We start from the raw sequence: 17098 nt of genomic DNA, 5'->3' as shown, positions 1-17098 counted from the left end.
AGCATCAGCCCTAAAGGGGCCAACAAGGCACCACACCCAGCCGCGCACCGCACGGGTGTGGAGACTGAGGCCTGCGTCTCGCCCACGGTCAGCAACGAGTGAGGGGCAGAGCCAGCCCAGCAGCCGGGGGCCCGTGCCCCAGCCTCCCCTCCTCCGAGCCTGCTCCGGGTGAGCGGGGCACCTCAGCCAGTCCTGCGGCCCCTGGAAGACAGCGTGGCTTTCCTCGGAAGTCTCCTGCCGTCTCCACCACGGACGGTGATAAAGCGCCTCGTGCTCCAGGGAGGAGGGGGCCTCAGAGAATGGAAGGAGCAGAAACAGTTTGGTATGGATTCCAGGGAGATTGGAGAGGGGGCTCATTATCACAGCTCAGTAGGGAGGCTCCCCCAAACTCAGCAATCAGTCCACAGGGCCTGAGTTTAAACCGTCCCGGAAACCACCAACATCAGTGTTTCTCAGTCTGCACAAGTGTTCTGGGGAACACCTGTGTCCTGAAATATGCTAGTAGAGTCTTACCACAAAAAAAAGTGTTCAGTGGTCAGACCATGAAGCACCAGTGTAGAAAGCAAAGTGCTACGACTTCAGAGTCTGCTTAAATCGTGACACAGATGAAGCAGGTTGGAGGCCGAGAGGATTACAGGCCTTGCCCAAGTCACAGGGCTGGGGCGGGGGGATGAGCCTGCAGCCCGCCTCCAGGGTCCCCACGGCACCCAGCGTGCTTATAGGGTCCTCTCGGGAAGACAGAGGACAGACTGCAGACAGTGAGGGGAGGGGAGGGGGCGGCGAACGAGGAGACGGTCGCGGCCTGCGTCCAGGGCCGGGCTACCCGTGAGGCTGAGCTTCGGCCAACAGCGGACTCAGTGCGGTTTTGCTCTCCCGGACGTGGTCCCGTCAACATCTCCACTGTGACTCATCCAGCGAGCGTGTGCAGATCGGGCCCCCATCACCGCTGCTCCAGGGTGGGTGGACGGTGTGGGACCCAGAGGGCGGGTTTTGCCCAAAGCTCCATATGATGGGCTGAGAGGCAAGACGATCCCACAAGGACCCCCAGCGCTGCTCCCAGGCGTTTAAGTCCGGCCCTCGCATGCAGGTAACTACGGCGTGGCCCTCGGGAAAGCCAGCCAACCTCGTCAGACCTCAGTTCTCACATCTGCAGCGCAGCCAGTAACACCCACCTCCCCGTTATCAGGGAGCCTGCCGCTCAGTTACACACGAAGCGGCCCGGTCTGGGCCGGGCACACAGTGGTGCCCGTCAGTGCTTACACCATATGCGCTACCTAACTATACGGCTCCCTGAGGTTTTCTCGGTTCAATCTCCCCCTCCCCCTCAAGGGACAGAGGATGGGAAGTAGGAAAAAAGTGGCAAACATCTGATTCTTGCAGACTCCTGGAAACCAGAACCCTCATACTCATAGATTAAGTTCAGTCAGTTCAGTCGCTCAGTCGTGTCCGACTCTTTGCAACCCCATAAACTGCAGCACGCCAGGCCTCCCTGTCCATCACCAACTCCCAGAGTTCACTCAGACTCATGTCCATCGATTCAGTGATGCCATCCAGCCATCTCATCCTCTGTCGTCCCCTTCTCCTCTTGCCCCCAATCCCTACCAGCATCAGAGTCTTTCCCAGTGAATCAACTCTTTGCATGAGGTGGCCAAAGTACTGGAGTTTCAGCTTTAGTATCATTCCTTCCAAAGAAATCCCAGGGCTGATCTCCTTCAGAATGGACTGGTTGGATCTCCTTGCAGTCCAAGGGACTCTCAAGAGTCTTCTCCAACACCACAAAAGCATCAATTCTTTGGCGCTCAGCCTTCTTCACAGTCCAAATCTCACATCCATACATGACCACAGGAAAAACCATAGCCTTGACTAGACGGACCTTTGTTGGCAAAGTAATGTCTCTGCTTTTCAATATGCTATCTAGGTTGGTCATAACTTTCCTTCCAAGGAGTAAGTGTCTTTTAATTTCATGGCTGCAGTCACCATCTGTAGTGATTTTGGAGCCCCAAAAAATAAAGTCTGACACTGTTTCCACTGTTTCCCCATCTATTTCCCATGAAGTGATGGGACTGGATGCCATGATCTTAGTTTTCTGAATGTTGAGCTTTAAGCCAACTTTTTCACTCTCCACTTTCACTTTCATCAAGAGGCTTTTTAGTTCCTCTTCACTTTCTGCCATAAGGGTGGTGTCATCTGCATATCTGAGGTTATTGATATCTCTCCCGGCAATCTTGATTCCAGCTTCTGCTTCTTCCAGCCCAGCATTTCTCATGATGTACTCTGCATAGAAGTTAAATAAGCAGGGTGACAATATACAGCCTTGACGGACTCCTTTTCCTATTTGGAACCAGTGTGTTGTTCCATGCCCAGTTCTAACCGTTGCTTCCTGACCTGCATACAGATTTCTCAAGAGGCAGGTCAGGTGGTCTGGTATTCCCATCTCTTTCAGAATTTTCCACAGTTTATTGTGATCCACACAGTCAAAGGCTTTGGCATAGTCAATAAAGCAGAAATAGATGTTTTTCTGGAACTCTCTTGCTTTTTCCGTGATCCAGCGGATGTTGGCAATTTGATCTCTGGTTCCTCTGCCTTTTCTAAAACCAGCTTGAGCATCAGATTAAGAGACCCTAGATTCTCCATCTGCCCGTTTTGCAGAAGGGAAAACTAAGGCTGAGGGTGAAGTTAGGGGTAGGGTGAAATGTTGCCCACGCTCTCCTGGCTGGTTTGAGGAAGGGGTGGGAGTAGAACCCAGCTGCTGGGCTCCCAGCCACGGCTCTTCCTGAGGCCCTGGGCAGTAAAAGGGCAGAAGGTCAGAATCTCTGAAGTGCTGCCCCCACGTGGCTGTGAAATGACGTTGCTGTTTAGTCCTGCAGTCATGTCCGACTCTCTGTGACCCCGTGGACTGTACCCGCCAGGCTCCTCTGTCCACGGGATTTCCCAGGCAAGAATACTGGAGTGGGTTGTCATTCCCTTCTCCAGGGGATCTTCCCAACCCAGGGATCGAACCCGCGTCTCCTGCATTGGCAGGCGGATTCTTTGCCGCTCAGCCACCTGGGAAGCTCATGAAATGATGACCAAGGGGCTTCGGGCCACTGGGGCTCTGAGGGCTTGTGATAAAACTTAAGGGGCTGGACCAGCTTTGGGGTGCCCCCAAAGTGGGGTGGCAGAAAGCAGAAGCCCCTCAGGACCGTCTCGGGTGATTTGCCAAGGAAGTCTGAGGGGCCCAGAGGGGCTTCAAGGGGCGGCTCCAGAGCCAGGCACAGGTTTACCTTCTGTCACTTGCGAGCTGTGTGACTGGGCAAATTACTTACCCTCTCTGATCTTCAGCTGCCCCATCTGTAAAATGGAGACAATGACCCTACAAACCTAAAAAGAACCGAAAGAAGACAATGTGTACTGCCCGGCACGTTCAGCGAACACCGTGTATTTTTTCCACTCCCTTGGAAGCACGTTTGGTATCACCCTGCCTCACAGGTGGGTAGAGCAGACTCCAGAGAGCCGAGACAGCCGCCCAAGTGACCGGGCCTGGGACCTCCTCCCCGTGTCTCCCCGCCCCCAGGAGGAGGCCTCTTCCTGGCATCAATGATACACAGCCACTGCCCCCCACGCCCCTCCGCCCTGAGACCGCCCCCCGCAGGCCTCACATGACCTGGCCCAGCCCCAGAGTTTTCCAGTCACTCACTGGGGAGGGAGCCAATGCCCCAGGAAACTGCTTAAACAGGGCTGGCTACTGGGAAGGCAGGTTCCCAGCTCCCAGCAGTGACCCAGCTCCTCCCCTGCCCCCCCCAGGGGCACCACCCATCCTCTGGGACGCCAAAGGCCAACACTTAAAGGCACGAGGGGGCCTGCAGACGGTGATGGTCCACGGGACTCCAGCGAGCCCCTCTCTGCGAGTTACTCACCACCTGCTTCCACCCTTGAGACTCTGGCTGTTTCACTTGAGGAACTAGTACCTGCCACGCTGTGTGGCCTCAGGCCAGTTGCTTAACCTCTCTGCGTCTCAGGAACCTCTTCAGTCAAGAGAAATGAGCAGAGTTTGGGAAGCACGGAGGAGGCAGCAGAGTTGGAACAATGACCCAGGAGTCAGAGCGCCTGTGACAGCTCTAAGGCCTCCCTGACCTCTCCTGTCCCTTCCAACGCAGTCTCCACCCAGGACAGAAAGTTCTGAGCACACTGATCATGTCCCTCCCCAGACTGAAACTCTTGAACAAGATACACTGTGAGGTCCTAGTGAGACAGCAGGTTCTCGGGCGGAGTCCCGGGCCACACCTCCTCCGCCAGGCGGGGCGGTACAGTGCGCTCACCCAGCCCCTGCGCACACCGGGGCCACCTCCTCTCCCTGCTCCGCCCAGCACCCCCTGCCCCGGGGTAGTTCCCTGAGCACCTCTGCCGGGTCAGGCGCACCCCCCCGCCCCATCAGTTACCTTCCTGTCCCAACACCCGCCCCAGACACGTGGTCACCGTATCTCACTCATCTCTAGCTCCGAGCCCAGCGCCCGGCTCCTGGTAAGTGTCCAACACAAACGTGCCAGGCGGGGAGGAACGAAGCAAATGACAGCAAGGTAACAGATCCGTGAGCTCCGGCGGCGTCCTCGGCAGGCTGGGCAGCCCTGGGGGAGGTGGCCGACTCGCTGGCCGCGTGCCTTCACCCCCCTGCCCGGGGGCACCTCACCTCTCGGGCCTCTCCCCCTCCCCCAGCACCCGCAGCTCACCCATGGTGAGGGCTGGAGAGTCAATCCCCCTGGGGGCGGAGTTCAGTGTCTGGCAGGAAAAGGGGGCTCCTTGCACTTGACCTCTGGGGAAGGCAAGTGGGACGTGGGTGTGCCAGGGCGCTGAGCTTCTGCTGCAGGGTCCTCCGAGAGCCTGGACACCACCCTCCCGACCGGCTCAGGCACTGCCCTCATCTGCCACCCGTGTCCCGCGACCCAGCCGCCCAGTGCCCTGGAGAACACAGACCCCGTGGAGTCAGGGAACGGGGGCTCAGCCCCATTGAGCCATCTCAGACCAGCCTCCGACCTCTCTGCTCCCTTCTCTCCACACAACAGGGGTCAGAGGCTGCTTCCGCCACTGTGGGGACCCAGGCATCTCTGCCCGTTCCTTTAGGGGCTACAGAATGACCTCCCCGGGCGGCCTGCTCCCTCCCCATTCTTGCCCTCATAGTCCTGGTGGGCCCTGACCTCACCACCCTCCACTCAAGGTTTTACTGAGAAACACGAGGCTGTCAGTTGGGACTGTCTCCAACCTTCCTTCTGGACAATCCAAATCTACCCCATCTTCTCCCATTTCCTAAAAGCATCCCTGGTCCCATTAAGGAGCTGGGATGGAAAACTGTGTAAATTCTTAAAGAGATGGGAATACCAGACCACCTGACCTGCCTCTTGAGAAATCTGTATGCAGGTCAAGCAACAGTTAGAACTAAACATGGAATAACAGACAGGTTCCAAATAGGAAAAGGAGTACGTCAAGGCTGTATATTGTCACCCTGCTTATTTAACTTATATGCAGAGTACATCATGCAAAATGCCAGGCGGGATGAAGCAGAAGCTGGAATCAAGATTGCCGGGAGAAATATCAATAACCTCAGATATGCAGATGACACCACCCTTATGGCAGAAAGTGAAGAGGAACCAAAGAGCCTCTTGATGAAAGTGAAAGAGGAGGGTAAAAAAGTTGGCTTAAAGCTCAACATTCAGAAAACTAAGATCATGGCATCTGATCCCATCACTTCATGGCAAATAGATGGGGAAACAGTGGAAATAGTGACAGACTTTATTTTCTTGGGCTCCAAAATCACTGCAGATGGTGACTGCAGCCATGAAATTAAAAGACATTTGCTCCTTGGAAGAAAAGCTATGACCAACCTAGACAGCATATTGAAAAGCAGAGACATTACTTTGCCAACAAAGGTCCGTCTAGTTAAAGTTATAGTTTTTCCAGTAGTCATGTATCGATGTGAGAATTGGACTATAAAGGAAGCTGAGCACCGAAGAATTGATGCTTTTGAGCTGTGGTGTTGGAGAAGACTCTTAAGAGTCCCTTGGACTGCAAGGAGATCCAACCAGTCCACCCTAAAGGAAATCAGTCCTGAATATTCATTGGAAGGACTAATGTTGAAGCTGAAGCTCCAATACTTTGGCTACCTGATGTGAAGAACTGACTCATTAGAAAAGACCCTGATGCTGGGAAAGATTGAAGGCAGGAGGAGAAGGGAACGACAGAGGATGAGATGGTTGGATGGCATCACCGACTCAATGGCCATGAGTCTGAGTAAACTCCAGGAGTTGGTGATAGACAGGGAGGCCTGGCGTGCTGCAGTCCATGGGGTCGCACAGAGTCGGACACGACTGAACGACTGAACTGAATGCCCATCAAGGGCCCAGCACCTCACCCCACCACCCCCACCCACTTCATCACACCGGGGACCACCCTCTCTCGTTTGCCTAAAGAACAGGCTCCTGGGGACGTCCTCGGCAGTTCAGTGCTTAAGACTGCACCTTCTAATGCACGGCCGGGTTTGATCCCTGGTCACAGAACTAAGATCTCTCATGCTTCAGGGTGTAGCCAAAAAGTGAAAAAACAACTTCTTTTGTTTTTGTTTTTGTCCCCTCTTGAAGCAGTCCTGGCCCCCAGCACAAGCCACTCCCTTGGGTCTCCCCACTTCCCTCCCCCGGGACACCTTTTCCCAACCCCTCTTTGCTTGGCCAGCATCTGGCACTTGGTCCCCTCCTGGCCCCTTAGCCACTCCCACTTCGGACTCCAGCCCCATCAATCTTCCAAAGGTGCTCTGACAATAGAGGCCCACCCGCCTCTGTGCTTCCATCTCGTCTGACTTGCACTCTCAACAGCCTGCAGCCCTGGCGACACCAGCTCTGCGCTGCGGACACCCCACTCTCCCTTCCCGGAGCGCCCAGCCGCCTCCTCCCAGCCTCCAGGATCCCCTGACCCCTGCGTGCCCCCTGACCCCTGCATGCCCCCTGACCCCGCATGGTCCCGCCTGCACCATCTCTATGCTAATGACACCCAACCAAGGGGCCCCCACGTCGCACCTGGACTTCTAAGCCAGTTTCTCAAACCCGACCCCAATTGGATTCTTGGATTCTCCAAAGCTATGCTTCCAGCCTCCTCTGAACCACCTTTTTTTAATGACATCAACACCCACCTAGACACTCAAAAGAAGATTCTAGAAGTCTTGACTCCACTTGATTCCTCTCTTTCCCTCACCCCATGACCAAGGAAAGTGGAGTCACTCAGTTGCGTCCTACTCTTTGCAACCCCGTGGACTGTAGCCTACCAGGATCCTCAGTCCATGGGATTTTCCAGGCAAGAATACTGGAGTGGGTTGCCATTTCCTTCTCCAGGAAATCTTCATGACCCAGGGATTGAACCCAGGTCTTCCGCATTGTAGGCAGACGCTTTACTGTCTGAGCCATGAGGGAAGTGGTGACCACCCCATGACCAATCCACCAGCAATTCCAGCTGACTCTTTTTCTGACAAGCAACCTGAATGCGACAACTTCTCTCCAGCCCCGTGGCCTCCACTCACACCCCGGCCACGGTCACCCTTCATCCAGGCCCGAGTCTACCCGGCCCCCGGGTCGGTTCTCTTCCTGCAGCCAGAGGACCCTTCCCCGAGGTACGTTGGAGCCCACGAGGCTCCAGCGGGCCGTGGAGGGCTGGAGGGACGGCTGGGGGCACACGGCCACCTGCGGGCAGGGCTTCCCCTTTCCCATCCGTGCGTGAGGCCCTCGCCCCGCAGCACCCACCCCAGTGCTTCCACGTCATAGGCACTCAGTTTATTTCTGAATAAATTATCTGAAAAAAGGTAAACTTCTTTCCAGCGTTGTTAATAGCTGAAATCTTGGGGATCGTATGTCATTAATAAAGTACTCACGGGTAACTAAAAGGAGACTGCCTAAGACTTCCTGTTGTACCTGGATTAACCATCCCAACCTCCTGCCTCTCACACTGCTCCCTCCCCTCGCCTGCTGCAAACCAGGCCTCGGGGCCTTTGCATCTGCTGTGCCCCTGCCTGGAACACCCCTCTCTGCTCCGCGCAGGGGGAGAGGGAGGGGTCCCTTAAGACTCAGCTTGGGGACTTCACTGGGGGTCCAGGGCTTAAGACTCCAAACTCCCAATGCAAGGGGCACGGTTGGATCCCTGACCGGGGGACTAGCATCCTACCTGCCACGTGGTGTGGCCAGAAACTTTGAAAATACAACATTTTTTAAAAAAGACTCAGCTTAAATGCCTCCCCCAGAGGCCCCTGACCGCCTCGAGCTGACAGAGTCTGCACCACTCGCCCCACACGCACCCCTTCTCGCCCGCCCCCGCCCCAGCCCCGCCCCATTATTCCTGCCCTGTCACACCAGGTTGCTCCCTTCCAGGGCTAGTTTCCTGGCACACCGTTTCGTCTGTTGCCTTGTTTGACTTCTCTGGCTTTCATCACAAAAGACCCACAGGGCAAGTTCTCTCCCTGCAGCGACTGCGGGCAACCTGCCAGGCTCTGGTCGGGGCGAGGCCCGGTCCTGAGCAGGGTGCTTGTATGACCTATGACCCCACTTTACAGACAAGGAAACAGATGCAGAGGGACCAATACAGGTGCGGCAGAGAAAGGCCTGGCCAGGAGCTGGGCACCAGTGCCCTGCACAGACCCAGCCCTTGTGGGCCCTGAAGGGGCGCCTGCCGACTGAGCAGATGAACCGCTGAAGAAATGAAGGTTGCACACCGCGGTGCCGAGAGCGGTTGTCTTCAGGTGGCACGACAGAGGCCGATTTTAAACGTCTTCTCCCTGAGCGCTCCAAGTTTTCGTCAATGGTCACATAATATGTGCATGATTTAACAGTAAAATAAACCCTGATTTTAAAAGAAATTCAAAGGTTCTGAGTAATGTCTGGGTTCAGGAATATTCTTCTTCAATTTCCAGAGATTGTTATGCCTCTACTTAATTTAAACCATTGTTTTCGTAGAGAAATTGAATAAAAAGCCCACATTTTTAAAGCTTGCGCCAAGCCTGCCCACTTCAAACAGTGCAGAGAGGGCAGCAACGGGAGCCGGCTCCCGCCTCCCGCTCAGGGCTGGACTCGCGGACGCGCCCGATCAGGAGCCGCTGGGGGGGGGACCTGTGAGGGCCAGGCTCTCGGGGAGCAGGGGGTTCAGCCCCAGAAACGCCGCCCCGCCTCAGGCCCCAAGCGCAGCCGTGCACAGGGCTCACCCCAAGCCACCCGCCCTGCCCCAGACCTGGGCTGTCCCTGCATGAAGGCGGTGGGGGGGCCTGGACCAAGTCACCCTCCCGGCAGGCTGGTGGCAAGGTGAACTCCTTGGCAGAAGGGCTGGTCAGGGGAAGGTAAAGCCCATGGCTCGGCGCAGGCTCTGACCCGGGGTGGGCACAACGTGTACTTCCGGCCGAGCGACCCGTCGCCTGCCCCGAGTCCCCACCGTGTGTGCGTCCTGCTGCCAGGGGCCGTCAGGGGCGCAGCCAGGCCCCGAAAGGGGTGGCATGGCTCCACGGTACAGGGGTGAGAGCCGGGGCTGCCTCCGATCCTCTGGGCAGGTGAGATAACCCACCCGAGCTGCAAGGGGAGCTGATGAAAAAGGCCACTCGTCAGGGTGGAACGAGCTCCCTGAGCCCTGTGCCCGCTGCCGAGCCTGCCACGCGTCAGTATGAGCTACGGCCGTCAGCGCTCTCCCAAACACCAGCCGTTACTGTCTGCTTTTTCCAGACGCCAGGCCCAGCGGTCCCTCTGAGCACCGAGTTCTGTTCTAGGCCTTAACCCTAAACTGCGGGGCGATGAACACAGCTATGTGGGTGAGAAGACACACATCCTTCCAGTGAAGGGCAAGGTGTGTGAAAGTCCAGACGTGGGTTAGTCTCTGCTCCCTCCCTTCTTCAAAGGGAGAAGGGAGACAGAACAGAGCGGGACTGTAGCAAGAGCTCAGGGCCCCAGGGTTTGAACCCTGCTACTCACGCTGTGGCCTTGGGAAAGTCACTCAACCTCTCAACTGAGTCTCAAGACTCAGTATCCTCATCCGTGGGGCTTCCCTGGTGGCTCAGATGGTAAAGAATCCGCCTGCAATGCAGGATTCGATCCCTGGGTTGGGAGGAGCCCCTGGAGAAGGGAATGGCAACCCATTCCAGTATTCTGGCCTGAAAAACCCCATGGACAGAGGAGCCTAGAGGGCTACAGTCCATGGGGTTGCAAAGAGTCAGACATGATTGAGCAACTAACACACTCCCTCATCTCTAAGATGGGATAATGGTACCCACCTGCAAGATCAGTATGGGAGTTAAATGAATTGATGCATGAAAAATGTCTTCCATAAAATATAAGCATGAGTTGTCTTTAAAAATCAAGCTCCTGATTATCTGCCTAAATGAAGGGCAGGAGCAGCAGAGGTAATCAAAAGCTCTGAATAACCAGGACTTCCCTGGCAGTCCAGTGGTTAAGACTCTGCACTCCCAGTGCAGGGGCCTGGGTTCAATCCCTGGTCAGGGAACTATGAATGAGATCCCACATACCACAAGTTGAAACCAAAAATAAAAGGAAGAAAGAAAAGGCACCGAATAACCTAAATAACCCTTACTTTTATCTTTGGGGTGAACAGAAGGAAGCAGATACACCTTCCCAACTCTGTCTTTTTTTGGCCTGATATTAAAATGGAAATCTTTTAAGACTCCATCAGCCACAGATGCTTGGTAGCAACAAGTTTAGGGGATAAGAAGAAACTACCCCCAAACTATAGACTTTGAGGGGCACGGATGACTCATAGAGCACGACGCCCCTGGAAGGAGAGGTGTGGCGGGGTTCCTTTGCAGGTACCCCGATGATGCTGAGCGCTCAGACTTGAGAAAGTTTCAGGACTTGCCCTGCTCTGTCGCAAGCCCTGCAGACTCCTAGCTCACTGAGTCCTAGCTCACTAAGCTTCCGATAGCTCATGGCTCTGAGCCTTGGCTGTTCCCTCCACCCAGACCCCTGCCCCTCCCCACCCACTCTTCTGCCGCACTCTGCACACCCTCCTGTATGTAGCTGGGCACACACCCCTCTCCCAGCCAGGGCTCTCAGACTGTCCAAGAGCTACAGGCTGCCCATTCGACAGTCCGATTCTGCTCTGCCCCTGACTCCATACAGATGCGTCCTGCCCGCTGCTGCCAAAGCCAGCCCCAGGCAGCGCCGGCGACCTGCGTCCCGGCCACGACACCTTCAGCAGCCCCGAGCTATTCAGCTTGGCCACAGCCTCTCCTCGGGCACGCCAGCCGCATGGCCCCCCGGATACCTGGGCCGTCTTGAGCGTGGTCTTCCCATCAGTGGCCAAGCAGGCTCTCAATTAACTGAAACGCATCCATATCCGACGTGCCTGGGAAGGTAAGCTCTCAGTGTCTGAAGTGCAGAGCTCATCTGAGGGCCACTTACTCAGTGTAACCCTGCCATCCCAGCAGACCCCGCCCCAGGGTGAGCTGCCACGCTCAGTCTGCTCCTGTGAGGACCCTGGAGGGTCGCCACGTCAGAATGCCAGCTCCAGGGAGGGGCTGTGCCCGGGGAGCCCACTGCCAGATCCCCTTGGCATGCATGTGGATGTCTAACCACTGGTTCTCCAGAGGGGGAAGGAGGGGTGGCTTGATTTTCAGTGTTTCCCAGTTTCTGTGCTGTAAATACTCTTGTGTGCTCGGTCTCCCAGTCGTGTCTGACTCTTTGCCTAAATTCTCCAGGCAAGAATACTGGAGTGAGTTGCCATTTCCTACTCGGGGGGACCTTCCCGACCCAGAGATGGAACCCAGGTGTCTTGCGTCTCTTGCATTGGGAGGTGGATTCTTTACTGCTGCATCCGATTCTCTGACTGTGGCCAATTTCAAGCTACAAGGTGAACCACTGAGCCCAGAGCTGGGAAGAGACGGGCGGCAGCGGCTGGGTAGACATTAAGCCCCCACTGATGAAGGCCCCATTTACGATTGTTCAGTCTTACGATGCTCTGAAAGTGCGCGTCCAGTGGAGCCTGCACTTGGGATTCTGAGGCCGGATCTTCCCCAGGCTGGCGGTGTGTGCAGGACAACACTCTGTCATGACGCGGGGCCGGGCAGCACGCCTCCACTCCCGGCCAGACCCGCAACCTCCAGGGTAAACAGCCCAGACGCTTACCACCACTCTGCGCCCAGACAGCCATTCTGCGTTTCACTTTCAGTCCAGTGTTCGATAAACTGCATGAGACAGTCAACACTCTGTTATAAAACAGCCTTTGTGTTAGACGATTCTGCCCAACTGTAGGCTAATGGCAGTGTTCTGAGCCTGTTTAAGGTAGGTGAGGCTAAGCTATAATGCAGGTCAATGGCACCCCACTCCAGTACTCTTGCCTGGAAAATCCCATCGATGGAGGAGCCTGGAAGGCTGCAGTCCATGGGGTCGCTGAGGGTTGGACACGACTGAGCGACTTCACTTTCACTTTTCACTTTCATGCATTGAGAGGGAAATGGCAACCCACTCCAGTGTTCTTGCCTGGAGAATCCCAGGGACGGGGGAGCCTGGTGGGCTGCCGTCTATGGGGTCGCACAGAGTCGGACACGACTGAAGTGACTTAGCAGCAGCAGCAGGTGTATTAAATGCATTTTTGACTTATGATATCTTCTTTTTTAACGTTTAATTTATTTATTGGCCACACCATGTGGCTTGTAGGATCCTAGTTCTCTGACCAGGGATGGAACCTGGGCCCTGGCAGTGAAACCACTAACTCCTAATTACTAGATCACCAGGGAATTCCCTCAACTTCGATTTTCAATGGACTATGGGTTTATCAGGAGCCATCATAAGTTGAGGGAGATTTGCATAGGTATATATTTTTATATATACACAGATAGAGACAGAGAGAGAGAGAAACATATATACATACAAAAGATACAAATAACCATAAACACAGATAATAGAAACTGAAGTAATAAGGAAGTACTACAGTTTGAGTATTTATTACCCTTGTTTTCAGTATAATTTATTTAAGTATAAATTTATACACTACAGCCAGTTTACTATATACTATAAGCTGGCAAGTTCACAGCCCAGCTCGCAAAATGCTAACACTTAGCAATCGGCTCTCGCACTTCGGTACAAACGGGGCCCAGCACACGACTGCCTGGGGCCAGGCCCAGGCTGCGAGGGGCCAGGCCGCTCTGGGAGCTCATCGGACTAGGCCTCCAGTGGGAGTGACACCAACCCCCCATCAGGGCAAAGAGAAACCAGGGAACTCGCTGGGGACACACGGCGAGGAAGGAGCTGGGGCGGCCCGGCGGGGCGGCAGGAGAACTCTGGCCCCCTCCCCGTCTACAAGTCTGACTGTCTTTCCCGGTCTTGAGGGCAAAGACAGCAGATGGGAATCCAGAGGTACTAAAGACAAGCTTGCAGAAGAGAGCAAGGCCTGGGCGGTCAGGAAGACCCCGGCTTGAGTCCTTCTCTAACTGTGACCTTCGGCAGTCACTTAAACGCTGAGCTTCATCCTTCTCACCCGTAAAATGGGTCTGAGCCAGCTTCACTGCCTAAATATCGGAGCAGTTGCAGAAACAGAGAGAGTGTACATGGAAAGAGCAACATAAATCTGAGCTACTATTGTACACACATACGCAGTATGCATCACTCACTTTGTCTTTTCAAAACTAATCTGAGGTCATATTCTTTCCACTCTGCTCCTTCCCGCTGTTTAAAAGATGACCTATGCGCACCAGCTAGCCCAGCACTTGGCACATACCAGGCTCCATAAAGATTATTCACTTATCTGTTGGTTCACCACTTATTTAAATAGCAGTGTCAGTCGCTCAGTCGTGTCTGACTCTTTCTTACCCCACAGACTGTGTAGCCTCTGTCCATGGAGATTTTCCAGGCAAGAATGCTGGAGTGGGGAGCCTTTCCCTTCTCCAGGGGATCTTCCCAACCCAGAGATCAAACCCCGGTCTGCCCAACTGCAGGCAGATTGTTTACCATCTGGGCCACCAGGGAACCCAGTGGGCCTTCCTCTTAAATGAACCTGGTACCAGGGCCCCAGGAAGTCCGCCAAGTGGAATCCCCACACCCCTTCAAAGCTAAACTGAGAAACAGCACAATTTAGGAACCGTTAGCTCCTGGTCATCCCGGTAATCAACACCGGTTTACTGAGCGCCTCCTGTGCGTCAGGCCTGGAGGTCAGGACAGATCTGGACCCTGCTCTCCTAGGCCTACAGGTCCACGGGGGGCCGGTAAAAACTCACTCCGACCACAGCGAGGGCTCTGCGAGCACCACCAACGGCAATTCTGCTGCCCGGAGAGGAGGAGGACCCCGGGAGAGACGTGAAGAGGGGAGAACCGGAGCAGCTTTCCGGAGAGAGGGAACCCCGGGGGCACAGGTCCTCTGACGGAACAGCAAGGAGCGGGGGGGGCCCGGATGGGAAGGCAGGAGGGGCAGCGGAGTGAGAAAGACATGGCCCCCCGCCCCACCCGAGGCCTCGCGTGCCGGGGGAAGGGTTTGGAGCCCCCTCAGAGAGGTTTTACCCCAGTCACAGGGTGCGTGGTTCCCATCCCCGGAGCCCGGACGCTCTGGGGCACCGTGCTGGGAGCACAGACAGAGGGCCCGCAGGGAAGGGCTGAGTGCTCAGCGAGCCGCTGCCCTCTGTCCCTGGGGAGCCGCGGAGGGCTGCAGCCGGAGAGGGGCGGGACGCCTCCGCCCCCGACGGAAGCCCCGGCGGGGCCGAGGGCTCTGAGCCAGTCTCAGCGCCAGAGACCCCTCCCCACCAACCCCTGCGTGGCCCGAGGCAGGGTCCTCGGGCTCTCAGGCTGAAGGGGGCTTCCTGACCCCTTGCCCAGGGTCCGCGCCTGGGACAGGGAGGAAGCACTGCCCCCTGGCTCCGCTGTGTCAGGGGCGCCTCCGTCTCAGGACCAGCCCGGGGGCCCGGGAGGCTGGTCTTCGCCTTCCCGCCCTGACACACGTCTTCGGCCTCCAGCAGAGGCCAGGCCTGACTGCGCTCCACGGGGGCCTCCCCACAGCAGCCCAGGCGTCCTCGCCTGCCTCCCACACTCTCCTCCTCCAGGAGGCCGCCCTGCTCCGCCTCCAGGCAGGGCTCCAGGGTGGGAGAGGCCTGCCCGGAGCAGAAACAAGAAGAGCACTCCCTGACCCCTCCCAATCCCGGGACTCCGGGTCAGCGCGGGGGAGCTGAACCACAGGGACAGCAGGACCTAAAGGCCGCGGGAACCAGAGGAAGGGAAGCGCTGGGTGCGAGTGAGAATTCCCGCGCTGTCTGCACAGAGCCTGCCACACACACAGAGACACGCAGAGACAGAGACACACAGAGAGACACACACAGAGAGAGACACACAGACACACACACACAGACACACACACATAGACACACACAGAGACACACAAACACTCACACACACGTAGACACACACACAAAGAACGCACACACACAGACACACAGAGAGAGACACACAGACACACAAACACTCACACACACATAGACACATATACAAAGAACACACACAGACACACACAGGCACATAGACACACACACAGATATAGACACATAGACACACGCACTCACACACAGCCACACGCACAGCCACATGCACACGCTGATGCACAAAGGCCGCACCGGGGCTGTGCAGAGGCCGGGACACGCGAGCAACACAGAGCCGGCCGTGGGGGGCGCACACTCGGGCGATGCCGTCACTCCAGGACGCAGGGCTGACCCACACACTCAGACAGAAGACGCGGCTCCGGGAGCCTCCCCCAGACACACGGGGACGCTCGGACACACCCGGACACGCGGGGGCGGCTCCCCGGGGACACAGGACGGAGCGGGGCCCCGGACTGGCGCGGGGACGCCCGCGGGCCGCTCGGCCCGGGACCGGGATCGCGGAGCCCCCGCCCGCCGCGGGCCGCACTCACCGCTCGGCCTTTGTTGTCCGCGCCGCTCACAAAGGCGCCGGCGGCCGCGCCTCAGCTGCCCGGCGGCCGCGGGCGCCCATGGCCGGGCCGGCCCCGCCCCGCGCCGCCGCTGGCCGCCGTGGCCGCCGCGAGGTCACGCCGCCCGGCTCCCCGCCGCCGCCGCCCCGCGCTCGGCGCCGCCCCGGCCCCCCGCGCGGCCGCGGCTGAGGTCACCGCTTAACCCCTGCGGGCCGGGCGGCCCGGAGCCGCCCCCGGAGCTCCCCGCCGGCCCCGCGGCTTGCATCCCTCCCGCCCGCCCGCAGAGACCCCCGGGTCACACGGGGCCCCCACTCCTTCTCCGCCCGCCGCGCGTCCCCTCGCCACCCCAGGCCTCCCAGCAGGGCTCTCACGCCCATTCTTGCTTCTCCTCCTTCCAGGAGTCTGCCCCGGGCTCTCCCCCGAGGGGTGAGGATGCCTGGGTTGGCCCAGAGGAAAAGTCAGACCTGCGATGGCCCCCATCCAGTCTCAGCCGCAGAGGGGCCTCCTGAGGGCTCCGACCAGCCCCTGCACACGTTTCCGGGGACAGCCTCAGGACCACAGCACTGGCAGCTGCAGGCAGTGAGGGCTCTGAGCTTAGCAGCCAGCCTGCCATGTGGCTCCATTTTCCTGATGAGAAAACCGCGGCTTAGAGCTGCGACTTGGCAAAGCCCACCCAGGAAAGAAGCGGTAGACCCGAGATCCTAGCACACCCTTCCCTTCCAGCTCCCAAAGCTGCCAAACACTAGTTACTCCCTCTCAGAAATCCAAAGACGCATCCGGATATGATGCAATTAATTACAGTTATCAGGCCATTAATTAAGATTATCCCTGTTGTTAAACACTGCCCCCGCTACCTCCCTATTTGCAAAGAAATTCACACTCAGGCTTATCAGCAATTACTCGGGTTGATAATGATGAGTTTTGCAGCCTCCAAAGGGCACAGGTGTTATGCAGGCTGCAGTCTGTGTTGGCCTGTGTTTATTCATTCAAACAACCAGAAAAAAAAAAAAAAACACCATTTTTTTTCTTTTAACTACTCCCTGTTTGGGCACCAGTCTTAGGGGCTAGGAATGAAACAAGGAACCAGAGAGACCTCGGCCCTGCCCCCTCAACAAGGAGACACGGATAACAGGCCTCTGCAGTCCAGTGAGACAGGCCACACCAGTCCGCGATCTCTGAAATCATCTTCCTC

At 56.8% G+C, this 17098-nt stretch overlaps 1 protein-coding gene across 5 annotated transcripts in view; it reads right to left on the bottom strand.

The window, feature by feature from the left end:
• ARHGEF10L (Rho guanine nucleotide exchange factor 10 like) overlaps positions 1 to 17098 on the bottom strand; it is a 159768-nt gene that overhangs the window by 135687 nt on the left and 6983 nt on the right. For 4 of the 5 annotated variants that reach the window (XM_070382055.1, XM_070382061.1, XM_070382058.1 and 1 more), the window contains exon 1: positions 15889 to 16040. The exons of the other annotated variant lie outside the window; for it this stretch is intronic. The gene's annotated coding sequence lies outside the window, so the exon portion shown is untranslated. Of the gene's footprint in view, positions 1 to 15888; positions 16041 to 17098 lie in introns of those variants that run through there. 5 annotated transcript variants of the gene reach the window in all.

This window comes from Bos mutus, chromosome 2, assembly GCF_027580195.1.
Source record: "Bos mutus isolate GX-2022 chromosome 2, NWIPB_WYAK_1.1, whole genome shotgun sequence".
Classification (NCBI taxonomy): Eukaryota; Metazoa; Chordata; class Mammalia; order Artiodactyla; family Bovidae; genus Bos; species Bos mutus.
This window is presented reverse-complemented; position numbering and strand designations above follow the sequence as displayed.